Raw genomic sequence first — 27,474 nt, 5'->3', positions numbered from 1 at the left:
TTTAAGTTAATTATTCAATTATACATTTTAATTTGGGACCACAATCCCAAATGTTATATATAATATTGCGACTACTTAAAGAACCAAACAGATAGATTTGTTTGTTTGGGAGCCACACCCGGCAGTGCTTAAGGCTTACTCCTGGCTCTGTGCTCAGGAACCAATTCTGGTGGGGCTCAGGAGACCATGAATGTACTTGGAATTGAAAATGTGTAGGCCACATGCAAGGCAATATCTTACTCACTGAACTATCTTTCCAACTCCATAAATAGGTTGGTTCTTTAAACTGAAAATGTTACTGTTATAAAATTTTTTTCTTAAAAGTTTTTATCAAAAAAAGTTAATCTTATTGTAGTTTAAAATGCTCACCATTTAAGAATACAGTGATTTTTTTCAGTTGTTGCTTATGAATCAGAGAGTTAGCTCTACCAACCATCCTAACAGAGTGCCCTCTTTTTGAGGTATCATGTTTCCTAACTTCAGAGGTGGGGGCTGGTTGTATAATATAGCCTTGTCTCTCTACCTCTTCATTCCTTTGAGTTTTTTTTTTTTGGGGGGGGGGGAATGCTGTTAGGAAACTTACATGTAACTCTAAAGCACTCTTAACTTGACAACCTGCATTCTTGACATCTCTGCTTCTAGCTCCTGGAGGACTCCTGCCGCTATTAGAATTGTGTCTAATTGAACTCTACAAATGTCAGGGTTTCATCTAAATTTGTCAAACATCTTCAAGGCATGCTGCTGGACACCCAGATCTCAAGCTGTTCCTTAGAGACTTCCCTTATGAGCATTCCCTTAGAGTGGTCCATTCCTCTTTTCGCTAAACTCTAGCCACAAGCCTTTTCTATTCTTTTATGTGAAGTAATGTGTGTGGACTCGGGGCCTTCGCGTTAGCTGTCTGCTCTCCGTGGGAGGCTCTATGATCAAATATTTTTGTTGCTGGCACCTTCTCAGCATTCCAGGTCTCAGCTCAAATGTCTCATCCTGATAAATGCCCCTCTCAAAACTTCAGTTACTTCAATCACCCTCCCTACCTAAACTGTCCATTTCCTCTACCTAGGAATGTTCTAAACTCTGCTTTGTTGACTTCATTTCTGATTTCTAGTTTATTATTGCCTGGATATCCTACCATCATATGAGTTTCTTGAGTACAGGGGCTTTATTGGTTTGCATTCCACACCATCATTAATACCTGTGCCTAAAACTATGTGAATGAATGGATGCATAAATGAAATGAGTAGAAACATGAGTGACTATGAACCTATAATTTAGTGCACCATTGTTTTTGCTTTCCAAACTTATGTTACTCAATGTATTCACCCTTTCAAAGTGGGGAGATGTCCCCCCAGTTGGCTCAGCCATGGGGAAATAACAGTCAGTGACTCTTGGTTGACATACAAAGATAGCACTTCCTTTGTTCTTTGTGGACTGAACTTGCAAGTCCAAAGTGGAGAAACAGTTTTTCTCCTTTGTTGTTGAAAAAAAGAAATTGTGGGAAAAAAATGGGGTCTAGTGAGGACAGGCAGAGTTTTTGGATCCAGAAGTTTGTTTTTCTTTGTATTTCCTCTGGGTGTGCTGGTTAAGCCACACCAGAGAGTGATATTTATGTGTGGCAGACTGGCTGATCTCCTACCCCCCACCTCAAATCTTGTTACTGTAAATTGGGATTTCAGGTTGAATGGGCATTGTGAAGTTGGAACAGACACATTCATTTACGAATTAATTTAAATGGAATCATTCTGGTGCAACAAGGCCCAGAGGATGAGTCAGAGATGTGGTAGCTGCCCCTATAGAGGCGGGCAGGTTAACTATGTAGGGCCAACATTACCCTATCAGGACATCTCATCCACCCAGTTGCTGGCACAGAACCATTGTTTTTGCCTAAGAATTTCCCAAGATGCTAGAATAGGAGAGAAGTGCCAACTGATGTTTGATTTGTTCTTCTTGCTTGCATTGTTCCCAGGGAAGTCATCGCTAGGAATGGCTTTGTTTCATCTGGTGGAGCCAGCCTGTGACACCATCTTCCTTGATGAGGTGATTATTGGCACTATTTGAAATTATTTTAATTCTTTTTTTTTCAGTTTTGAGGCCATACCCAGTGAAGCTCAGGGCTGTTCTTGGCTCTGCACTCAGGGGAATTACTGGTGATGGTGCATAGAGAACCATCTGGGCAAAGTTGGAGATTGAACCTGATTGGACCTTATCCACTGTGCTAGCACTCTGACTCCATGTACTGTTAGTTTGGAAGACCTCAGAACAAGCTGACTGTGATCCCCAGGACCTTATCCCATTTTTGGATACAATAAGGTAGCTATTCTGATCATTGTGCATCCCTATTTTTGGATAGTGTATGCAGACCTACTAGGACCCTGTGATGTGTTTGTGGTATGCTGGGCTGGGGCTGCTCTGTGTAAGGAAGGTAGGCTCTGTAGACCTCACCAGTGCTGCCTGTATTTGATCCCAAGTGAAGCCTTGGACACCACTACTTCTTGAGTACTGAGTAATGCTTGTATTTTATGAACTGCATTACTAATAAGCAAGATACTGACACAGAGGGTGATGAGCTAAATCTGTTGACACTGAAGAGCCCGGTTTAAGCCTGGCATCCCACCAAATTTGGCAATGGCTACTCTCTCCAAAATCTTTATTGCACAATAAAGTAAATACTCATTCTACACATGTAGCCAGCATAATTTAGTGAGGTGGGCTGCAATTTTTGCAGGAGACAAAATCTGATGACCAGATCCAAGAATAAACCCAATTTCCTAGTTAGAGCAGTGTAGTGACAGCTCCTCAAATAAGAAGGACATTTCTCCCATCACACTCAGACAGGTTGTATGAAAAACATATTCCATGTCTCAAACATTGGACTCTTACCCAGAACCAGCATAAAGACACTCACCCTCTGTGATGCACCAAGAACAGCAACTATACCTCTTTTTCTTGAGGTAGAGTGGATGCAGTGGCAGATTTATTGCCCCCTCTCTGCCAAAAACTTGAACAAGGTCCAATCCACTCTGCTAAACATGGCCCCAGAGAGGCCCAAACATGCCTTTCTGAGCTCCTAACTCAATGTTATCTCTCAGCAGGGTTTTCCATTGCTCTGCCAACTGTATTGGTCTCTGCTCCATCACAGAGCTTGGGTAAGGATGATAACATCATCTTGGGCTGAGCACTGACATTGGAGTCTTGGGCTCATCATGTATCCACCTCCTTGCCATCTGCCATGCTCCCCCCCCCACTCCTGTCCACCTTCCAGGCCTCGTCTTCCTACCCTCAGAAATCCAGCTATCTCTCCTTTCTTTCATTGCAGGTAAAACTTGAATCACTTTGAGAGTCTCACAGATAAGAAGCTTTGGCCATTCCTGGAGACGTCCTTCATAAAAGACACAGCAGGTCTCTGGGGCTGTCTGGGAGGAGTCCATTTCCCAGAATCAGAGCTCCAGATATCTGGTCTGAGTTCAAACTCCACCACCTTGTCCAGGTTTATTTGTGGGCACCACACACATCCATAGAATGGAATGTTCATTTGCTCTTCTTTCCTGAGAGTAGCAATAGCCAATGTTTATCAGGTCTCTGCCATGATCAAGGCAAAAGATCTACATGCTTATCTCCTATAGTCTTCCTCACAATCCTATGCAGTGTCTACTTCCACTTCCACTTTTAAAGATACAGAAATTAAGACTCGGGGAAATAATTTGTTCAGCTGAGAGAGTAGGTCTAAGTAGCAACTACAGACTTGACTCCAAGTCTGCTACTTAGAGCAGATGGAGGGGGTCTGTGAATTCCCCCTCCCCTCCAGGACTTAGTACCAATGCCAAAATGAATATCCTCACAGCCAGTTTGACTTGTCTTGCCAGCTAAATAAAAGACCCACTTTTACTTTTCCTTGATGGCCAGAAAACTCTCCCATCCCATTTCTGTGTTGCTTATGAACATAGGACCCTGGACACTGTTTATAATTGTTTATGTTTCTCTGGAGTCATCTGTGCTTCATTTGTACTCTTTTGGTGAGATGTCAACAGGGCCCCATGATTTCCTACTGTGATTTTAAATGATCAATGCCCGCCTACTCCCTGGTCTTTTCCTGGTGCCTGTTTGCAATATTGAAATGATTGTTGTTTTGTCCTTTCTTTTTCCACAATAAAATAAAACCTGCTGATGAATGCAAGGGAAGGGGGCAATCAATAGAGATGATGCAGGACAATTTTATAGATCATCAGCATAAATGTGGCATTTTCTGCATTTTAGAGAAAATGGAACTCCCAGAACAATTACAGGCAGAAGTGACAAAAAAATGGAGAAAACTTCTCAGTAGGGGAACGTCAGTTGCTTTGTATGGCCCAAGCACTTCTCCAAAATTCAAAAGTAAGGAAATAGCACAGAAAATGGATTGGTCAAATTTTGGATATTTCCCGCAGCGCTACTCAGTCCAGGAGATAGAGATGTGCATTTGTCTTTCAAAAGGAAAGAGCAATTGAGCCATTTATAAAACGATCACTATTTCCTAAGACAAAGTTGTGAGGGATAAAAATTGAAAAATAACTGCCATTTGCAACAATAGCACCTGCCTCCCAAGGGTCACTCTCAGGGAGGTGGTGCTTGGATAGCCCCAGTCCTCCTGAGGAGCTTGAGTTTGAGAAATTTGCCTCTCAACTTTTATCCCTTTGTCTCTGAACACTTCTGAGACCTGATACACAATACATCATGAGAGAGGGCCATCAGAAAGCTAGAACATGAAAACTGATCTTTCCTCCCCATGTTTTAGTAACTTTGCCATCTTTGCATACTGATTTTAAAGAAGGGATGACTGTTGCTTTACAAAGCCTGTTCTCTTAATCCCCATCCAAGTGTGGTACATTGTTTTTGTTCTGTTCTCTAGACTATGCTAATGGCCTAATCTAAGAAAAAGTCAGCAAGTACTGTGCACCTGTAGTGGTACTCTGTGCTGGGAAGGTTTTTTTTTTTTTGGCCTTTTGGGTCACACCTGGCAATGCCCAGGGGTTACTCCTGGCTCATGCACTCAGAAATTACTCCTGGTGGTGCTTGGGGAACCATATGGGATGCTGGGAATCAAACCCAGGTCAGTCGTGTGCAGGGCAAACGCCCTACCCTTTGTGGTATCACTCCAGTCCCTGTGCCAGTAAGTTGTTAACCTTGTATTTTGAACTCTTAAAGTACTGACTCCCTGTTGTAGACAAGGAAATGAAGGCTTGGGGGAAGTAAGTCACTGTAGATAAAGGGCAGAGCTCAAGTTTCTGAACTTGCAAGCCAATAAGTACTGTGATAAGCAAGATCCTTCCATAAATGTCCTTGTCCTGATACCTGGAACTTGTAAATATGTTACCTAGGTGTAAGAGGTGCTTTGAGATGTGATTAAATGGATGGTTTTGATATGGGGAGATTATCCTGATTCTTTGGATGAGTTTGTGGAATCATATAGTTCTCTAGGAGAGGGTGACAAGTGAGCCAGAAAGATAGGAGATGGGATAATGAAAGGCGAGGTAAGAGAGGCTTAAGTAAGGGCCCAGGAGCCAAGGAATGCAGGGTATCTTCTCTAGGAACTGGAAGAGCCAGAAAAAGTTTCTTTCCTCAAGCCTGCAAGCAGAGTACAGCTCTGACAATAAGCTTTACTTTAGGACTTCTGGCTTCCGGAACAGTAAGATAATAAATTTGTGTTGTGTCAAGTCTCTTAGGTTTGCACTAATTTGCTATTGAAGCAACAAGAAATGAGTACAAGAGCTATTTCATGTTGTGCTGTATATAAAGCCTGGGGGTATTTTTCCCTACAAGTTGGTGAGGTTATAATGAAATGCTCAAAAGGAGAAGTAAAGATTGCACCATCTTGCTCTTCTGAGGGAGATGAATGTGCTGTGACATTAATTTCTTGACTCTTAACTTACACACTTCCCTCTGGGTACAGCTTTAGCTCACAGTTCCTTACAATGTTGCTTCCTTGACAGATCGTCATCCTTGACAAACCTGCTACATCCATGGATCCAAGACGGAAGCCCTGGTTCTTAATAACATGATCAAAGATGCTGTCAGAAGCTGCAGTGTTGACCACTGACCACTTGCAATCCTTCACTGCGACCTCACCTGGTCCTGGAGAACAGGAAGGTGCAGTGAGTGGTTGGTGTCTCCTTCCCGGAGGCCTAGGTACTGCTGGGTCTGTGGTGGGTGGATATTTTCTGACATTTCTTCTCTTCTGCCAGGTGGTTGAGTTCGACAAGCTTGAAGCCCTTGCTGAGATGTTAGGGTCTGCATTTGCAATGCTCCTAGCACCAGAAAACAAAGTGAGGTTATAACCACATCAATCAATTTTAGAATAGGAGGGGAGAAGGGGGGAGGTGAGGAGGAGGAGGAAGAGAGGGAGGAGGAATAAGGGGAGGAGGAGGGAGAGGATGAGGATGAGGATGGTGAGGAGGTGCAAGAGACATGCAACAAGTAGAATCACCTACCAGAGGAGCTGTTGTCTCCATGGACAACCAGTCTCTCACTCCCTGTAGCCCAGATAGAGCTGGTGCATCTCTGCCTCTCCCAGCTCCTGCTATCTGGTCTTGTACAGTGGGCTTGGTATTGGTTTGAGTGGAAAGAGAGGGAGAAGATGTGAGTAGATTAAAAAACTGCCCTTCAAAATTGGACGTCTGCATGCAAAAAAATGGGCTCAGATCTCTGCCTAACACCATGCACAAAAGTAATATCAAAATGGATTAAACACCCCAACATCAGACCAAAATCCATAAGGTACATTGAAGAAAAAGTTGGCAAAATCCTCCATGACATTGAAGCTAATGATATCTTCAAAGATGTCATGCCACTGGCCAAGCAAATGAAAACAGAGATAGACAAATGGTACTATCTTAAACTAAGAAGCTTCTGCACCTCAAAAGAAACAGTGACCAAAATACAAAGACAGTCTACAGAATGGGAAAGGATATTCGCCAAATACACATCTGATAAAGGGGTTGATATCAAGGATATACAAAGTACTGGTTGAAATCCATAAGAAGAAAACATCCAACCCCATCAAAAACTGGGGCGACGAAATGAACAGAAACTTTCTCAAAGAAGAAATCCGAATGGCAAAAAGGCACATGAGAAAATGCTCTAAATCATTAATCATCAGGGAGATGCAGATCAAAACAACAATGAGATATCATCTCACACCACAGAGACTGGCCCACATCCAAAAGAACAAAAGCAACCAGTGCTGGCGCAGATGTGGCGAGAAAGGGACCCTCCTTCACTGCTGGTGGGAATGCCGACTGGTTCAGCCCTTTTGGAAAACAGTATGGATGATTCTCAAAAGTTAGAAATTGAGCTCCCTTTTGACTCAGCAATACCACTCTTGGGAATATATCCCAGAGCGGCAAAAAAGTATAGTCGAAGTGACATCTGCACTTGTCTCTTCATTGCAGTACTCTTTTCAATAGCCAGAATCTGGAAAAAATTTGAGTGCTGAGAACAGATGACTGGTTAAAGAAACTTTGGTTTCTACAAAATGGAGTACTATGTAGCTGTTAGAAAAGATGAAGTCATGAAATTTATATCCAAGTGGTACTACATGGAAAGTATCATGCTAAGCAAAATGAGTCTGAAAGAGAGGAACAGACATAGAAAGATCGGATTCATCTGGGGAACATAAAGTAACAAAATAGGAGACTAACACCCAAAAAAAATAGTTGAGTTAAGTACCAGGAGGTTTACTCCATGACTTGGAGGCCAGCCACACATGCTAAGGGAAAAGGCAACTCAGATAGAGAAGGGAGCACCAAATAAAGGGTGTTGGGAGGATTCTCCCAGGATGGGAGAAGCATGCTGGAAGTAGACTATAGACCAAACATGATTGCCAGTCAATGCCTCTTTTGCAAACCACAGCACCCAAAAGAAGAGAGAGAACAAAAGGGAATGCCCTGCCACAGAGTCAGGGTGGGACAGGGGGGTGGGGGGTGGAGGGATTCTGGTATCTGTAGTGATGAAAAATGGGCACTGGTGGAGGGATGGGTACTAGATCATTGTATAATTGAAACCCAAGCACAAAAATTTGTAAGTCTACAACTGTACCTCATGGTGTTTCACTAATAAAAAATTAACAAAAACAACTGCCCTTCACTACCTAAATCCCAAGTGTACCTCCTAAAAGGTTTCCTATGTGTCCACATTGATATTGCCTCACAGTCTCAAGAATGGCAGCCTTGAACTTTCAATCACCAGCAGGTCAAAGACTGAATGGGAGAATGCCTGAGAATGGAGTCCCTAAAGGGCTCCACTTGTCTTTGGTAAGGAGGGCAAAGAGCAGTTTTCTTCTCCTTTAACTCTTATGCATGTCTGTTTTGAGTGGGTGGAAAACAGTAACTACACAGATCTATAGCATGAAAGCCTGATTACAGAGTATTGTAAAAAAAAATTAAAAATCAGATTGTATGTTCCATTGGATCTATTAGAATAACCGGAAAGCAAAATGTTAGAATTGTTCTATAAATAACATTCTTGTGTCTTCTATATATGCCATTAAAATGCAATAACAATTAAGTTGCTCTAAAATTCTTGACCTTTTGACTGTTTTACTGAGAAGCATTTCAAGTTCTGTGCTATGTCCTTTCTCATACCCTGGTTGCTTTCTCCATCGACTTAGTCATCAGTCCCCACAGTGTTACCCCAGTGAAAATTTTGCTTTCTAACCTCAGATTCTATGGTGTCAGAGGGGGTAAGATGTGTTCCCAAGAGCTCTGGAGTGAGTGCTGTTTATTTGTGGTAACATTTGTTAGTTTTAACAAACTAACAGAGAGAGAGAGAGCGAGAGAGAGAGAGAGAGAGAGAGAAATAGAGACAGAGAGAGGGAGGGAGAGACAGAGGCTGGGGGAGGATGGTGGGAGGGAAACTGGGGGCATTGATGTGGGAAATGCACATTGGTGGAGGGTGGGTGTTGGAACACCCAACCATGATTGGCTTTGTAACTCTGTATCTCACAGTGACTAAAAAAAATAGTTAAAATTAAAAAAAAAGAAATATTCACTTTCCTGGCCCTTTACAGAGAAGGGTTGTTAACTCCCAGCTTAGGCATTGGCGGTGAGGAGAGTGGGCTGGGGCGGGTATGCTCCAGAAAGCACACTCTTCCAGGCAACCAATTTGCCTCATGTGGTTGCAATTTCTGAAGCTGGGCCAGCCATCCTCGGTCATGGAAGGGTGATATGGAAGACAATAGTTCCTTTTCTATGATACCAAGTTGTTGGTTGACCAGATGACACCATCCTGGCCCTGGTATGTTAAGGGATGCCTTTTCCTTGTTACTGAGTCAACCATGTTGATCTACAGTCAACATGGTCAGCATGGTGCAGACAGTTTGGTGCTGCTGCCCTTCCAGAAAAGATGCTATTCTGGCATCCTTCACCTTAGATGTCGCCCGAAAGAACATTGTTAACGTTCAAGCCAGGGGAAGCTTCTTATTCTTCCTCCCCCCCCCCTCCTAACGTTCCCTGGCATCTGAGAATAGTTCTCTTGTCTTCCCTCCTTGCTGCCAGAGACCAGGACTCACAGACTTGATTCTTGCTGTTCAAGTGAGCAGATCTGAAATAGGTCTAGAATCACAGGCAAAAAAAATGTGAAATATTCTTTGCTAAGAGCAGGAATCACTTTGGCCAGAACAGCATGATTTGAAATGAATTGAAAAGCAGAGGGGGTCAGTGTGGGGTCAGACAGACGATCAAAGAAATCACTTTTCTTTTGGCCCTGCATAGAAGGTCATCTCTGGCAGAGGCAAAATGGGGCACTAAAACCTTCAAAGAAATGCTGATTTCCAAGAGGGTCTGCTTGACTTCATGATGTGCACGTGTGTGGTTTCTGCTGAAAAGGACTCCCGCCGTGGGGACCAGCATTAAAGGGTTGGACCGCTGAGCCTGTACAGTTTCTACACAAAGCCCAGTGGCAGCCGGCAGCCAACTGACCTTTACCCTCACTTCTAGCACCCTTGGGAGCTTGGGGCCCGTTCTCTATCATGCAAAAAGTATTCCCAAAGAAACCTGAATTTGTTTTATGCCAATGGGTTTGCATTTCTTAAATTCTTTTCTCTTAAATTATATCTCACAAAATTCACCATTTTAACCCTTTTTGAAGCAAACAAACACTATTGTGCCACCATCAGCTTGAGACAGCTTTCATCCTTCCCCATTGAAAATACACCCACTGAGCAATGACACCCCATACTCCCTGGCCCCAGCTGAGTCCCCATGATTTTACATTCTCTATGAACTGAACTCTTTTGAGCATCACACAAAATGTGGAATCGAAAGGCATTTAAATTTTTGTGTCTGGATCATGTCTTAAAACAGGTCTTCAAGGCTTCAGTCAGAATTTTGTCCCCTTTTAGAGCCATCCTTAATCATTGTGCTTTTGATATATCCCTAATTTTCAGTGACATTGAGTGTCTTTCATGTGCTTCTCGACCTGGCAGTTCTTTTAATGAGAAATTTATATAGAGACAGTGTTCTGCTATCTTGTTAATTTTCTTCTCTAATAGAGCATCTTGATGAACATTCTCACTTTGATTATGGGCAGAACTTAGAGATATTTGATAGAGGCTAAGCACCTGACATATGACATATCATAAAGTCTTTGAAACAACTCATGACTTAGGAATAGTTGTTCCCATTTGCTCAGATACCTGGCCATGGTCTCCAGATCACACAAAAGAAGCAGAATTTGTACCCCATGGCTCACTTTCACAGTCCTAAAATAGTAACAAGCTTATACAAATATCAGGGGGAGGATTAAGATTCTGAAGTCCAAGTTCTATGTCCATAATAGCACATTGCATCAAACTATTGTCAAAAAGGCAGCCCATGGCCTAGTTTTGTGACTAGACATAAAAGACACAAAAATAATACTTTTCCCTCCAGCTACTGATATTATCAAGGAAGCGCTATAAAAGTACCAAAGACCATCTGTAAAGTGCCAGAGGATGGAGTAGATTAGATGTGAGTGTATTCATTTCATTATTTATTCATCCGGTATTTTGCCTTATCATTCATTCATTTACTCTGCTTATCAAGGGAGGAGGCAAATGAGGGCTGAAAAAATAGAATATCCTCCTAGATGGGTGGGGCTGGGGTCAGGCTGGGATAGATGTTCCTGGTTAGAAAAATTATCCAAAGACCTGAAAGTGAGCACAGCCTGGTTGAGGGGGCAGGAGGAGACTGCCTAACCAAGACTGAGGACTTTTTGGAAATTTGTCAGGTATTTCACTCTCTGCATCTCCAAACACAGTTGGAGACCACTAACAGCTTGGATACAATTGGTGATGAGAGAACAGTTTGTTGTAGAAACAATTAGGGTAGGCGCTGGGAGGAGTCCATTAGCAATCAGGGGAGTCTGGCCAAGGAAAAGTATTGGGCCTCCCACAATCCCACTGCAGCAGAGCCAGCAAGCTTGGCAGGGTGGGGGTAGGGGTTGGGGAGGGGGAGGGACAGGCAGGGAGAGAGAAATAGTTCTGTTCTACCACATTACCCCACCTCACTCCTGGGGTCAGTGGGCTTCCTGCTGGCAAACTGTCAGTGACAAGCAAGAAGCACATTTGCCACTCTATAGTGTGCATGTTAGCCCAACAGGAGGAAGCTTTGTCCTGGGCATGCAGGAAAGAATCTAGAGAGCCAAGTTCCCTCTGGCACATCTATTTGAATTGGGTACCTCTTTGCTTCTGCCATTGTTAAATCAGAGAGCATTTGCATAACAACATCACTCAGGAAATGATGAGGCAACTGTGCAGAGAGCACATTTGGCTTGGCAACCAACGGAGTTCTTTGGTAAGTGGTCATGGTGGTGCTATGACACTAATCAACTTCCTTCATTTTCTTTGATGTGGATGGATTTTGGAGCCAAGTGTCTTAATTTTGCACAAGGAAGCATGTTCAGTTTGGGACTGAGAAACTGGAGGACAGGGCATGTTACATCAAGGACTAAGCCTGGACTCTGGAATTCTGGGGCCACTTTGGGTACACTGTCTATACCCTGCTGACTCATATCTTCTGCCTGATCACCAGTGGCTCTGGGATTTGCTCTGCAGAAGAGACTAGACAAGTATAACCCTCGAGGGCAGCTCTGAGTGGATAACCTCCCTAATTTAGAGACCCACATTCTGAAGTGTGTAGCTCATATTCCTCAGCAACTTGTGAGGTACCCTTTCAGGGCTTCTTGCCTTGTTTGTTCCATTTATACAGCAACATAATAGATTTTTTTCCCCAGGAGGAACTTTCTGGGTAAATTGCAATCATAAATCTTTGTCTCAGAATAAACCCTCTTTGCAAGTCCCCTCCCTCCAGTTGGGGGATGTCTCTTACCTGATCCCCAACCTAGACAGTAGAGATCAGGCTGATCTATCAGTTGCACCTGGGTTCAAACCGAGGTGTCTCTGTGGCAGGAGAGAGGAATCTCTAGACTGGGCCTGTTAGTCAAGTCCAGTTTCAGGAACCAAGGCCGGAAAGGCCAGTTCTACTTCCTCTGATGGCTCAGACTTCTGTAGTCTTGGCTTTAAAATTCCAGATGTGTTTTCTTTTATCTTAATGTATGAAATTCCTACCCCCCCATTTTATTTTATTAAAACACCATGAGTTACAGTTATTCATATTGGGTTTTTGATATACAATATTCTATCACCGATTCTGCTCCCAATGTCAACTTTCCTCCACCAGTGTTCCGAGATTTCTCCTAACCCCACCCCTACCCAGCCGTCTTGACAGTTACATTTTAAGTTTGGTTATTAAAGTTTGGGTCTCATGATTTCAATATCATCGGCACTGCAGTTTGGGTATTTAGCTCTATCATTCCTTAACTTTTCTGGTGGACCTGAATCTGCCTGAATACTGCCCCTATTGCTTCTCATCTATCTCTTCTCCATCTCCCCTTTACTCTATTCTTTTTTTCTCCTCCATATGCTCTGGATGTTGTTTTTTGATACAGAGGGGAAGAATCTGCCTGGGACACAGACCACACACCACAAAAGAAATAGAGCCTGGGCTTGCTTAGCTTCTGTGAGGTGGAGAACATTGTCCCATTCCATGGATCTGAGCTGATGGCCTGCCTGAAAGCTGACTTCTGTGACTCTCAAACTTCAGAAACCCCCAATACCAACCTTCCCTTTTGTGCATGAGCCACTCTGTATATTGCCCTGAAATGGGAGGAGGAGCCACTGAAGGGTTTTGAAGCCCATGGGGCTGCTGGGAGCCAGGTGCTAGATCAGTCATGCCTCAAAGGCACAAACCAGTCTGAAAAGCACAGCTTACAAACCAGGAGTGGGGGGAGTTGAGGTGGGGGTCCACTTCTGTGCTGTCTAACCAGAGTCTTGAAGCACACAAAGAAATAATGCCTGTTACTGTTTGGTGTGAGAGACCAAACTTTAGCTCAGGTTTGGTCTTCAGGTAATTTTCCCAAGAGCACACGGGGCTCATCCATGCAAGTTGGAAGCACAGGGAAGTTAACATCCCTGCTAAAGGCTCTAGCATTTTAAAGTACCTTTGAATATTCTTGAGTTAATTTGCATCTTTAATCTGCTCTTAACTTTACAAGTTCCCTAAATTGGCATTATTATCCCCCATTCAGAATTTTTAAATATCAAAGCATAAAAGTTAAAATAAATCGTCTACAGTGAAAGTCTCAAGACAGTATTCATCTACAGGACCCCAGAAGCCTGGAGTGTAGTGGACCTTGGGAACAATGAGGGTGGACTGTGGTATAGTTGGAGGGGATAAAGGTTTGAGAAAGGAGGTTTGCCTAAAAGCAATTTTTCTATCTTTCATCACTTCTCTAGTGCAATTGATATTTTTCATTTGTGTGGGTTTCTTATTTTTCTATCTTTCAGTATTTTTATTTTGCCATGCTTCTCAGAATCTCTCTCTCTATGTCTCCTCTCTTTTTCTCTCTTTATCTATCTCTGTCTGTCTCTGTCTCTCTCTCCCCTTCTCTCCTGCCTTCTCCCATTCCCCAGCAGTCTAGACATGGAGGGTCTATGCTGGCCTTGGTCCAGCATGGCTTCCCCGGGACCTGCTGACTCTCCTTGCACGGTGTTTCACAGGACTTTGCTATCCCTCAGAAGAATCCTCAGTGTCCAAGGAACACATTTTCCTGAGCTTTGAGGGGAAAATATTGTGGTGAGAAGCAAGCTTATGTCAAAGGGACCAGTGTCCTTGAGCGGTGGTCGGGTACTTCTGTGTCCCAGGATTTCTGCAGGGTCTGGGATGGCAAAGCAGGAGTAGGATGGAAGAGGAGAAAGCATTTGGCTGGCCAGGGGATGCAGACTGCAGACTGCAGACCCTGTGGATGGGTTCTCACTGACACAGAGAAGATATGGAAGGAGACTGCAGCGAAGGTGAATTCACAGACAGAAAAAGAAACCCACACAAATGAAAAATATCAATTGCACTAGAGAAGTGATGAAGAAAGCCAATCCGCAAAGGCACTGTAAACTCTGACCGCGCAGCGCAGTCTCTCCCACCTCCCTTCGAAGTGCTAACACATGCGGATTGATGTATATCTCCTGAGCCAGAGTCAGCAGCGCAAGTAGAATTAATGAAGGAAATAGCTTGGAAATACATTGTATTCATAGGACCAAGTGGGAAACAAAATGACTTTCATAAATGAGTTCAAGCTAGAAAAAAAAAAAAGAGGCACTGAGCAAAGGAAAGTGTTGGTGGGAGTGGGGGATGGGCGACATTGAAAATGATTACAGAAAGCTATTTATTTGAAGTCCTTGGTGACAGCAACCCTGGAGATGAGCTATCCGATTAAACTGAAACACAAAAACATGGCAGTAATTCAAGGATTGGCACCAGAGAGGAACAGGAGCGTGAGAGCAAAGGAAAATTTGAAAATCAGGAAAGTGAAGGGCATGCTACTATAATATTACCCTTTGCAACTGTGTGCAAAGTTGATAGAGTTCCACTAGGGAAAGCTGTGGGGCATTGATCGATGTGATGCCAGAGGAGCACTGTCTAGCAGGCTTCTGGCTCCTTCACTTAACAGTCTCTTGAGGAGGCTGGTAACTGCATTGGGGAAAAGACCAGGGACCAGCCAGATCTGAGCAGTGGTTAGCATAGGAAATATGAACAAAATTGGACTGTTTGCCAAAGCTTCAGGCTTCAAGACATCCCTTGAATTAATCGTGGATCCTATTGTAGCAATAGGATTTCAGGCCAAACACAGTGGGCTGGTTCAAATGTGCCAGGAGGAAATTAGAGCAGTTAATCCTAGAGGCTGAGCTGGGGTGGGACTCAGGAAGACCATACAGAGATGGTGTCCTGTGCTTTGAGGAAGTATACAGACGTATCTGGTAAAGGAGACTCAAGGAGTACTCAGAATTGAGGAAGATTAAAGGATGTCTCTCTGTCTATCCAATTATCTATTGCTTTGCTATTGGACTAACTTACCTAATACATACCCTTTAAGATATTTTAGGTCATTTTCCCTTTATAAAGTCTTTCCCACCCCTGTTGCCCCTTCCCATCACCCACAACCACTCACAAAACCTTAGTCACAGACTCAGTTGACTCGCCTGCTTGAAACCCTCCAATTCCACCACAACAGCATTTTATAATTCTCCTTTCTTTTGTCTGCATTCCCCATTGTGTTAGAAACCTTTGGTGTCACTGTCACTGCACTCCTAGAGCTCAGTACAAAGTTTGACAGAGGATGCTAAAAAAATTAATTAAAGTGGGAAGAGTAGTACACTCAGAAACAACTCAAAATTTCATCGAGGACTTGGGTCTAAGTATCTAAGTACAATAAGGTCAAGGAGAATGGAATGGAAGAACTGCACAAAGCAGCCTCTGGGGCCTCAAGAAACTGCAATTCTGCTGGGGAAAATCAGCTGAGCCAGGGGAAGACTGACCTTTAAAATCAAAAGGAAGGCAATGATTCAGAGTGGTGAGGTCTTGGAGGTGCCATGAGCTATTGACTTTGTTAAATCATTAGTGGATTGGCTGTTGACCAGAGGATAGCATCTTTCTTTTCTATGATTTCTAATTTATCCTGAATCCTCTATGGAATTGTAAAATTTCTGTTAACACATGTAAATGCCTCAATGGTAAATTTCAAGTGTCACAGGTCTTATTGACCTTTCTCCTATGTTAAGATCTAAAGCTTCAGAAATAAGAGTAGGAAGGATATCAGGATACTTAGTAACAATATCAGTTGTTAGACAGTAACAGTCTACTAGGTAGGCAGTCTCTACACTACTGATGCTCCATGCAGAAGGGAGTGGATGCAGAGTATACCCAACTACCGTTAGGCATCACTATGGTCCAGCTGGGATTCACCCTAAAAATTGGGTGGGATTCACCCTAAAAATTTGGTATTACTCTCAACCAGAAGGGAGAAAAAGTTCTTTCCTAATAATAGTAAGGCTCAATACTAGGGAAGCGAATTCCTGTGCATAATTCAAGGAGGAAGTAAGGGGTGATCATTGTATAGTTGAAACCCAAGCACAAAAATTTGTAAATCTATAAAAATAAAAATACTGGTCAATAAAAAAATAAAAATTAAAAAATTTTAAAAAATGAGAGAACTGTTGAAAAGCCAGGTATCAAGGAAAGACTGAAATACAGTACACTGAAAAATAAGATAGAAGAAGAGAGAAAAATATAATATTGTGAACTGGGTTGGGGGTTTAACACTCATTTTTATCAGATCCAGTCATACCTTTGATGGGTGGTAGATTTGTGTCAAGGCTCAGGGTCTTGATGTCAGTATTTATAGTAGATTAAGCAATGACATGCAAAAAACCCTGTTCCAAATTACGCTTGAGGTCAGGAGAATGCAGAAATCAAGCCAATACTCCTGTCCTTGATTTGAGAATTTTTACACAAGCAGGCTATTTACAGGTCTCGGCCATTCTTTTGGTTTGCTTGTCTGATTTGTGTTCACAAATGGCCATGTTTAGGGGATTTTTCAGTCCCAGTGCTCACGAATCAAGTGGTACCAAGGATCACAAAGACCATCCTTTTAACAATTTTAGGCATCTTCTTATTTCCAACCACTCCTCTTTCTTGTCCTCCATTGTTCCACTTGTGCTGCAGCAGCTCATAGATTTTCTCTTAAATCACCTTGAAAAAGTTACTTCTTTATTACTGACCTTTTCAGAGCAAGACAGTCTGTGAGCCCAGATCCAGAAAGTCTGGAAATACTCTTCCTGTGTGTGCATACATGCTTATGTTTTCTAGATAACATTTTAAATGTTGCATTGATTTAATGTAGGTGTAGAATACTGTAGAATTTGGGGAGTACTTTTTATGAACAGCCTCACCACATCCATCACCAATGTTTCAGTGCCATCCCATCACTAAATTGACTGCTATACCCATTCTTTCCCTTTCTGTATAGCAGCCACCATAGTTTTCATAGATTCTATATAACTTCATAGGTATTTTCTTGGGGGGGATTGCCAGGGTTTTTTTGTTGTTTATATTCAATGTATGCACAAAACCATTCTCTGATTTGTCTTTTACTTTCTTATTTCACTTCGCATAGTCACTTCAATTCCACTTATTACAAAAGATACAGTTCTCTCAATTTTTATTTAGGTGCCATGATTTACAGTACTTTATTTATTTATTTTTATAAGTGAAACGCCATAAGGTACAGTTGTAGACTTACAAACTTTCGTTCTTGGGTTTCAGTTATACAATGATTGAATACCTATCCCTTCACCAGTGCCCATTCTCCACCACCAATGAACCCTTCTTTATTACTTTATTTGTCACAGTAAGCAGGAACTAAAGAGGTACAAAAGATTCCAAATTGGAAAGAAGTAAAACTGTCACTACTTGCCCTCCCACCCTCCCACCCCATCCCCCCTGACCTCCCCCACTTCTGTGGCAGAGCATTCCCTTTTGCTCTCTCTTTTCTTTAGAGTGTTATGGTTTGAAATAGAGGTATTGAGTGACCATCATGTTTGATCTATAGTCTACTTTCAGCACACATCTTGCATCTCGAATGAGTCCTCCAAACACCCTTTATTGGTGTTCCCTTCTCTATCTGAGCTGCCTTTCCCCCCAGCATCTGCTGCCGGCTTCCAAGCTGTGGAGCAGACCTCCTGGTACTTATCTCAACTGTTCTTGGGTGTTCATCTCCCATTCGATTTACAGTACTTTAAATGATAAGGGCTTACAGGGGCCAGGAGTACTGGTCAATGGTTGGAAGCTAGCCACAAATGTATGGGGGGGGGTCAAAGGGTAGTTAGGATAGACAAGGGAAGAGTGTGGCAATAACAGTTGCAAATCACTTTAGATAGGAACTGAATGTTGAAAGTAGGTAAAAGGATATTTTCAGTATTTGTATTGCAAACCATAATGTCCAAAAGGAGAGAGAGAGAGCCATAGAGACAGAGAGAGACAAAGAGAGGAAAAGAGCCTGCCATATATATATATATGGGGGGGGAGGGAAACTGGGGACTTTAGTGGTGGGAAATGATGTACAATGGTGAAAGGATGGGTGTTAGAACATCTTGATCACTTGATCATTTGACATTCCATTACTCATTGATTTGCACGAGTGGGCACCAGTAACGTCTCCATTAGTCCCTGTTGTGTGCTAGTGTAGCCCAGTGGTGTCTGATTGTTCTAGGAACACGATCAGCCTCAAAACGATCATTCAGGGTCCTGATGAAGAAGTGGGACCATCTCGTAGGTGGGCAGCCACGTGATCTTTTGACATCCTGTGGAATCCAGTCAGTAACGGCTCTAGTCTAGCTGTCGTCTCCAAATCTCCCAAATCTCATTACATGACCAGCCCATCTGATTTTCGATGCCTTGGCAAATGAGACAGCATCCCTGATTCTTGACCATCGACGGAGGTAAGAACTCTGGATTCTTTCTCTCATTTGAGTGAAGCGTGATACTCCAAGCACAGCTCTTTTGATTCCTCTTTGGGAGACCCGAATAGCGTTCTCATCCTGTTTTCATAGGACCCAGGTCATATGACTGAAACCCAATCATGAACATCTTTGTAACTGTGTATCTTACTGTGATCCAACTTCAAAAATAAATTTAAAAGCAGAAAATTTATAAAATGACCTGGTTTTATCATTACAGTGTTGCCTACCTCTCCCATCCCAACAGTGTCAGCATCCCTCCAAATGTTCCGAGGTCCATCCCACCCCCACCTTGGTAGACTCAGGCTAGTTCCAACTTTGTGGTTCTATTGCCATTGGCCTTTTGTCATTTCCTTACTATGTTTTTTTATATTCCACAAATAAAAGAAATAATTTTCTTTTCTCTGATCCATTATTTGCACTGGTATTTCTATATGAAACTTAGTAAATTTATTTTGTGATCTTTAACATTACAGTATTTATGCTTTTGATATTTTATGGATTCTTTATGATTGTTTATGTATATTATCATGTGACTGGCAAGTAGTGATAGTTTTACTTCTTTCCAATTTGGAATCTTTTATACCTCTTTAGTTCCTGCTTACTGTGACAAAGATTTCTAATACTATGATAATAGTGACAAGGAAAAAAGCACATCTTTGCCTTGTTTCTGACCTTTTATTTTTTCACCATTGAGTATGGTATTGGTTATAGTTTGCTGTATATGGACTTTATTATGATGAGGTAATATTTTCTCTAGTCCTCATTTATTGAGTGTTTTTTCTTTATCATAAATAAGTATTAAACATTATCAAGGACTTAGTAAGATACTAATTTTACTATTATATGATTTTTATCTTTCCTATTGTAGGTTAATTATGGTAATTGATTTGAATATATTAAACCATCCTTGCATCTCCTGGAATAGATTTCATTTGGCCATGTCTTTTTTTTAATGTGTTACTGGATTAATTCACTAAGATTTTGTAGAGAATTTTCTTTGCTTTTGGGCAGCTACACCTGGTGGTGCTCAGGGCTTACACCTGACTCTGTGCTTAGGGATTACTTCTCACAGTGCCCAGGAAACTATATGCAGTGCCAGGGATAGAACCAGGGTTGGCTGCAGCAAGACAAACACATTATTCCCGTACTAACTTTCTAACACTTTGTTGAGGATTTTTTTCATCTAAGAACATTGACCTCTTAAAGGCTATATTACATCACACACACACACACACACACACACACACACACACATATATATATATACATATAACAGACTACCAAATGCTGATCAAGAAGCACGTGTCTAGCGAAGTTCTAAGACTCTAAATGTGTTAGCTTAGATAGCATTCCCCCAGTATCCTATGAACATCCAGAAATTCCCTGATACAGTGCTGTAAAGATCCCCAAAGGAAACATTTAATGTAATTCTAGGACAAGATAAAGTCTTCTAGTAGATATCAAAATTTAGAGGACATCTTCACAAGCCTCAGTGATAGTTTGGATTTTAAACATAGGTTTAACTCAGCATTTCATGGTTGATTTCTCTCCTCACTGCTTCTAAAACCTCTACCAATGTTATTAAATGCATGCGCTTTGATGGCAGGGAACACCATAGATTTTTTTCAACTATAAAATGATCCTATTTTATAACACTGCAGGCACTGCATCGCTTGAATACTTCTCAGTACTGGAATCAATCCGCTCAAACCAAGTTGTTGGGGGGAAAAACCTCCCCAGTCATTTTGTATTCATCTCAAAGTTGAATATATTAACACAGTTGCTCAATTTTGAATTTCTCTGACTCACAGGTGGAGGATATAGTATCATTTCCTCACAGGTAGAAGCATAAAGGGAGGGCTAGTTTCCTCATGCAGGAAAAATTTTTCTTTTTTTTGGTGAAGTGTGAATCCTCTAGGAATTAGCATTAACCACACACGACACTTGAGTTATCAGAATGAGAATTCGAATCATTTCCTGTAATGTAAGAGCATGTGAATCTACTGAACACCCAAATCAAATACTTCTCACCGGAAATGGGTATATAAAGGACTGTGTCCTTGTAGGGTTCATAAATCCAGGTAATTTCAGATGACCTCTTATTCTCTGGACATACCTTCCTCCATCCCATTCTTGATTTGCTTCGTCTCAACAATTCAATGACACCACTGTATCCCAGCAAGGCATTAGAACAGTATTTCTAAACGGCTGTTCTATGGAACCCTAGTTTTTCAAGATGAACTGTTTGAAATGGTTTTTCAGTCAAATACATTTAGGAGAGGTTCCAGACATTAGTCATTGCTTGAATATTTATGGTTAACTTGACTGTGTTTAAGTATGGCTTCTCAAAAGCATTAACTGAGATACATTCCTGATTGTCACAGGCTGCAGAATGAGAGTAGGGAAATGAGACAGGGATGAAAACACAGATTATATACTTATTTATAGAGCTAGCTGTGAATTGGAACTTCACGGCTTGGGTTAGCTTTGTAGTCAGATAGAACATGGGACTGTCATTCCACCCAAAGAAGGTCTGGGAGAGCCAGGGTTCTTACACAGCATCTGTGTGCTTTGGTTGAGGGCTGCTTCTTTGGGAGGATTCATTGATTGGCACTGCTTACATGCCTTGGATGGACAAGTAGACTCTGGGGCCTTAACCCAGGAAAGAAGCAGAAGCATCACGCCCACAAGCTTTCACCAGGCTCCATCTTGGCGTACCAACAGCCCTGGTCCAGAGACACAGAAAACCAGTCTTGGATGGCACCACAGCACCGGAGATCCCTCTGGGCCCCATACTGAGCCAATTTTGCTGGGACACCACAGATGGAGCAGGTGCAGTCTCCCTGCCTACTCCAGATGGAATCCCAGTGACCAAGAGCTCCCACAAGTAAGGCCCAGGTATGCGGGTACCAAGACTGAATCTCCAAGCTGCATAGTAGCAAAGGAACCAGGCCATCCCACCCCAGCTCACCACCCGCTCTGTGGCCTAGCTGTTATGCCCACAAGCTTCTGTCAGGCACCATCTTGGTGCACCAACAGCCCTGGTCCAGAGACTCCCAGTTGAATCCCAAAATGGATTAGTGCCCTAGAGAAAAGTCTCTGAAACCCAGCCATCTACAATCTAGGATCCCAGAAGCATACGGCCACTTTGTGACTGTGCAAACTCTCATGATATTCAAAATGAACAATGGAAAATAAATTATCTAGCATCTGCCCCGGGCAGGCATGCTTGAATAGTGGTGGGAAAATTCAGGCAAAACATAATGCCCAAAAGTAGAGAGACATTATTGGAGAAATTGTCTGCCAAAGAGGCAGGGTGAGGACTGGGATGGGGGTGGGGATATGAAATACTGGGGACACTGGTTTTAGAAAATATGCACTGGTGAAGGATAGGTGTTCGATCATTTTATGGCTGAATCTCAAACATGAAATCTTTGTAACTGTATCTCTCGGTGATTCAATAAAATTAAAAAAAAAAAGAAGCAGAAGCAGGTGCTGACTTGGAAGTGGGCAGACTTGACTCAAGGAGCAAAGAGTGAGAGATAGGGGTTGACACTGACACGAACAGCCAAAGCATTTCTAAAACATATTTGATCACAGACTTTCTCTCCTGACTCAGATACTTATTTGGCAAACATTAAAGTCCACAGCTGAATGATTATGCTCTACAAACAGGATTTTTATCAAAACAACACGAAGAGATGGAGGAAAGTCTGTGGAGTGCCATCAGACTGGGGAAAAGTTCGGGCCTCTTTTTTGGGAGGGTGAGTGAAAAGGAAGTGAAATCACTGCCCAATCCAGTGGGATTGGAACATGGGCGATCTGAACGCAGGACTTGTGCTCCTGACTGCTGTGCTTTGCTGATTCTCTGTCATGTTTCCTACACGGTCCCCCAAAATAAACACTGTCCAAGACCCTCTGTTCCTGATATGCTTATGTCTATGCTGGTTTTATTTGGCTTTAGTAGAAGTTGGTCTAAACAAGAAGAAAAGCTACGCTCAAGTTTTACCTCTGGGATTTCATTTGCCTTCTAACGAAGATTAGTTGTTTTCCTTGATGGCAGAAAAAACTTCCCTATTCCAAATGCTTACTACAAGTAGGGACCACTTTCTTTTTCTTTTTTTTTCTTTTTGGGTCACATCCAGCAATGCACAGGGGTTACTCTTGGCTCATGCACTCAGGAATTACTCCTGGCACTGCTCAGGGGACCATATGGGATGCTGGGAATCGAACTCTGGTCAGCCGCATGCAAGGCAAACACCCTACCTGCTGTGCTATTGCTCCAGACCCAAGGGACCACTTTATTAATAAAAATGTCTTGTTCATAAATAAGCCATCCTTGACACACTCTTACTGGGTACTCTGAGGGCACTTACAAGAGAAGATGCTAGGTGACGTTAGGGGTAGGCTCTGCTTACAAAGCAGAGAAAAGCTCATGCCTTCATGAGGGGATGAAGCCTTGCAAACAGTCTCATCAGTAAATGTGTGTGTGTAACTGTCTGCAACCACTGGTGAAAGAACTCCTTTTCTTTCAAGGATGCTATAGACCAGAGATGGAAAAGTTATGTCCCTGTTCATTCCCTGGGAGGTAAGCCTCATTAAGAAAAGAACATAGTTGTGCCTAAAAGTTCCTCAGAATGACAAATTAACTAAGCTTTTTATAAACCATGGCCTTGGGAATGAAGGAAGAACTAGGTTATTCCCAGTGAGTTTGCTCCACTGATGCAAGAAGTCTGTTGTATTACAAAGAAACCGCATGCAGTGACTGGCAAGGCAGGGCTTCTGTAAGGGAGGAAAAGACAGCCCACAAAAGAACTGATGCTGACCTGATTTGCTGTTGGGGAACTGTGACCTGGTGTGGATATTAGAAACATAAGTGGGAATATGTTTTAGGTTAGCATCATTGTTACTGTTGAAGCAGGCAGGCAGATAGATAGGGAAGGGCCCCCCATGACAATGAGCTACTGGGAAGTAATAAAACCAGCTAGACCTAAAGCTGTCAGGACCCACCTTGTGGACAGAGGAACAAAGGCTTGATGGACCATTACCTGGCACCAGCACAGACCCAGAGAAGGCTGGACCTCTGCTCAGAGAGAAACTCCAGCAGCCACCAAGGCCAGCAAAGGAATATCAAAGAAGACCATCAACTACTTTTAACTCTACCCCCTTGGCAACTACCCTAGCAACAGACTCTTCCCTAGGTAGAAAACCCCATGTGGGGCAGCTTGGGAGAAACCCAATAAAAGCCACTTGAACAAAGGGAGTGCGCAAGTATGCTGCCCAAGCCCATATGTTGCTGCCTGTGCCCATGTATTGGTGCCAAGCACATGTGGCGTCTGACTAATTGTCACCCACATCTCCCCTTCTAAGATGTTTACTTTCATACCTAACGCTGGAATGTATGTGGAGGTCCCTTTCCACTCTGGAGAAGACTTCATTCTCTCTTCAGCACATTATTCTCTCTCTCTCTCTCTCTCTCTCTCTCTCTCTCTCTCTCTCTCTCTCTCTCTTCCCTCCCCCCACCCCCATTTCCTTGCCCTCTCTTCCCCCTTCCTCAAAAGTTCCAAATAAAATCTGCTTTTATTGGACAGCTCTTCTTCTCCTGACATTCTTTTCTGAGAGAGGCAAGAACCCGAAGTCCCTGGGTAAGGTGTAGGACAGACTTTCTTTTGCTGCAAGAAGCAAGGCTCACAGCAGATGCTCATCAGTCCTAGACTTCCCCAGCAATTCCCAATGTGGTAGAGGTGGATAGAGAGAAAATGGCAGGTTCCCTTCATGAGGTTGCCATCTTTCTCCTCCCCATTTCATCTAAGTCACTCCCACCATCATCATCATTATCATCATTATCAACAGCAACGATAAGTTATTATCATTTTTATTTTCACCCCCGAACAATATTTAAGTTAAAATGATCACTTTGGACAAGAACTGAGTGTTGAAAGTAGGTAAAGTGATATACATGATAACCTTTCAGTATCTGTATTACAAACCATAATGCCCAAAAGGAGAGAGAGAGAGAGAGAGAGAGAGAGAGAGAGAGAGAGAGAGAGAGAGATAGCCACAGAGAGAGGTAGGCAGGGTGGGGAGGGGTGGGAGGGAAACATGGGACACTGAGGATGGTGGGAAATGTACACTGGTGTAGGGACAGGCATCAGAACATTATATACCTGAAAGCCAATCATGAACAACCTTGTAACTGTGTATTCCAATGTGGTTAAATAATATATAGATAAGGTAAAAGGTAAAGGCTCTCCCGTTGATCGTCGATTTGCTCAAGCGGGCCCAGTAACGTCTCCATTGGAGACTTTTGTTGTTACTGTGTTTGGCATATCGAATACTCTCGGTATCTTGCCGGGCTCTCCGAGAGGGGCAGAGGAATCGAACTTAGGTCGGCCATGTTGGCCGCTTGTAAGGCGAACGCCCTACCGCTTAAAAAAAACCCCACAATATTTATTAAGTCCACAGATAAGATACCTTGTTTTGTAGTCAAGTGGAAGTGATAGACTATGAATTTGAATGCCCACATGTGGACTCAGGTTAATCCATCAACTTTTCACTGAGTATCTGTGATATAAACACCTATTAGTTCTGAAATTTGATTGTACATTCAAATCATCTAGAAAAATTTAAAATGAAATTTGGGTCTGGATCTCACATCAGAACGTTAAATACAAACTCCTGACTGTGGAACTTATTATTTGTATTTAAAAAATAAAACCTCCAGAAACTAGGAGCTCAGGAGTGAGGGGATCCATGAGCAAGGCCCCAAGTTTGACCCCTTGCATGGCACAAACCCTCTCTGGCATCACTCTGGTTGTTCTGGGACTACTGGGCCCAGGCATTAAACCTTATCTGGTTGTTTGGATGGTCTCAGGACCCTTTAAGCAGTGCTTGGGAAGCAGCTCTTTCCCTACTCACCAAAACAAAGAAATAAAATTCAAATCCCCCAAATAAAACCCTATTGGAGGTTAGAGATTAGTCCTAATTGAGAAGGGTTATAATAAGAAGTGAGCTAGAAACTGAAGGCATTGGAAAAACACCCCTGTAACTGCCTACTTAAGGAAATAAGAAGCAAATCAAATAACAATGTGTTATGTATGTTACCCAACAAGAAAACAAGTAAAGAATACCTCACATTAGTATGGATCAGAAAGAAAGGAGTGAGAGGGAAAAAAGGAAGCAGAAAGGCAGATAAACTTGCCAGGTTTGTAGAAGGGACAAACAGATCCATTTCAAGATTCCAGAGCTTTGAGAGGAGACATGAAAGAAAGTCATATTGTGGGTGGATCACTCCAAGCTGAAACTGTGCAACAGTTGAAGAAAAGTAGATTAAACTTGCAATTTTCTGGAAGCAATGTCTAGGCCAAGAATTTATTAAATGATGGGTCAGTAAGAAAGAAGATCTGAAAGGTAGGTCAGGGGCAGGATTGAAAATGGTCTTAACTATGCTCACAGCAGATGCCTAAAACTTATTCGTCCTGTGTAACTGATACTTCATAGCAACTGAACATAGTGCTAGTAGTTAACAATTTTATTGTGCACAGAATATTTGAAATCTGTTAACAGGTTCCTATATCATGGACACACGAAAATTTTAGGAGGTGAAGGTATAGCTATTTATTGTGTTAATGGTTTTACATGTGTAGGCATGTTAACAAACATCAAATTATATGCTGTAAATATGTCAGATTTTACACATCAGTTATATTCAATAGTTTTTTTTATTTTTCAAAAATAGCTACATGCAATGAACTGAAACTAGGTGCCCTGGCTTTTATTCTGTGCAGTAACAAAAGAATGGTTGATTTCTGAACAGGGTGTGAAAGGATGCATTTTTTTTTCACTGGAGGTTAGAATTTCTAATGTAATGAAATGTGGTAAGGACTGGAATGGAAGGGAAAGACCAGGGGAAAGAGTGTGCATCTGAAAGGATTTAACATTTTAGGACTGAGAACTTTGATAAGGAAAAAGTCTCTGTGGATAGGAGATACAAGAGTTACAAGGGCAATTGGTTGGATAGTGGTGTTTTTTTTTTTCACCAAATAGGAAGACAGAGTAGAGAATCAAGGTTTTTGGCAAAGCTGACTTAAGGTTAAACTGTGGCTTAGTCAGTTACTAATCAAATGTATACAAATGTATACTCTTGGAGATTCAGTTTTTACATCTCTATAACAAGGCTCTTTATATCTGCCCTGCAAGTTAGTTGGAAAGATTATAAAAATAATGTATATATAATATTTCTACAGAGTCTTGCACAGGGTAAGAGTTCAGTTGGTGTTATTAATTTTAGTATTTTTATGAAATGGAGATGTTTAGAGGAATGAGGTTACATAATGGGTCAAGTTTTAGAAACATTATATTTGTATGAGATCTCATCTCAGCAGAAATGTATAGAGGGCAGCAGGTTATATGAAGCCAGTTCTAAAGTTGGAAGCTGAGCAAAGAAATGAGGGTCATCTACATAGATGTGACAGTAGAAACTTATGAAGGTGGATAAGATGGTCTAGGATCAGTGTGTAAAGAAAGAAGGTTTAAGAATGGGGTTGGATTTTGTATCAGTCAGTACTTTAGAAATAAAACCTTAAATGAAAAAGGGAGGAATGTTTATTAATTTT

The 27,474-nt window shown here is 42.1% G+C and overlaps 1 pseudogene; it reads left to right on the top strand.

The window, feature by feature from the left end:
• The window catches only part of LOC130043679 (ATP-binding cassette sub-family C member 12-like), a 63,712-nt pseudogene extending 57,404 nt beyond the window's left edge, over nt 1-6,308 (top strand).
• The last annotated feature ends 21,166 nt before the right edge of the window (nt 6,309-27,474 follow it).

Source organism: Sorex fumeus, unplaced genomic scaffold (assembly GCF_029834395.1).
Source record: "Sorex fumeus unplaced genomic scaffold, SorFum_2.1 ptg000122l, whole genome shotgun sequence".
Taxonomy (NCBI): Eukaryota; Metazoa; Chordata; class Mammalia; order Eulipotyphla; family Soricidae; genus Sorex; species Sorex fumeus.
The sequence above is the reverse complement of the archived record's forward strand: the minus strand, read 5'-3'. Positions and strand labels throughout refer to the sequence as shown.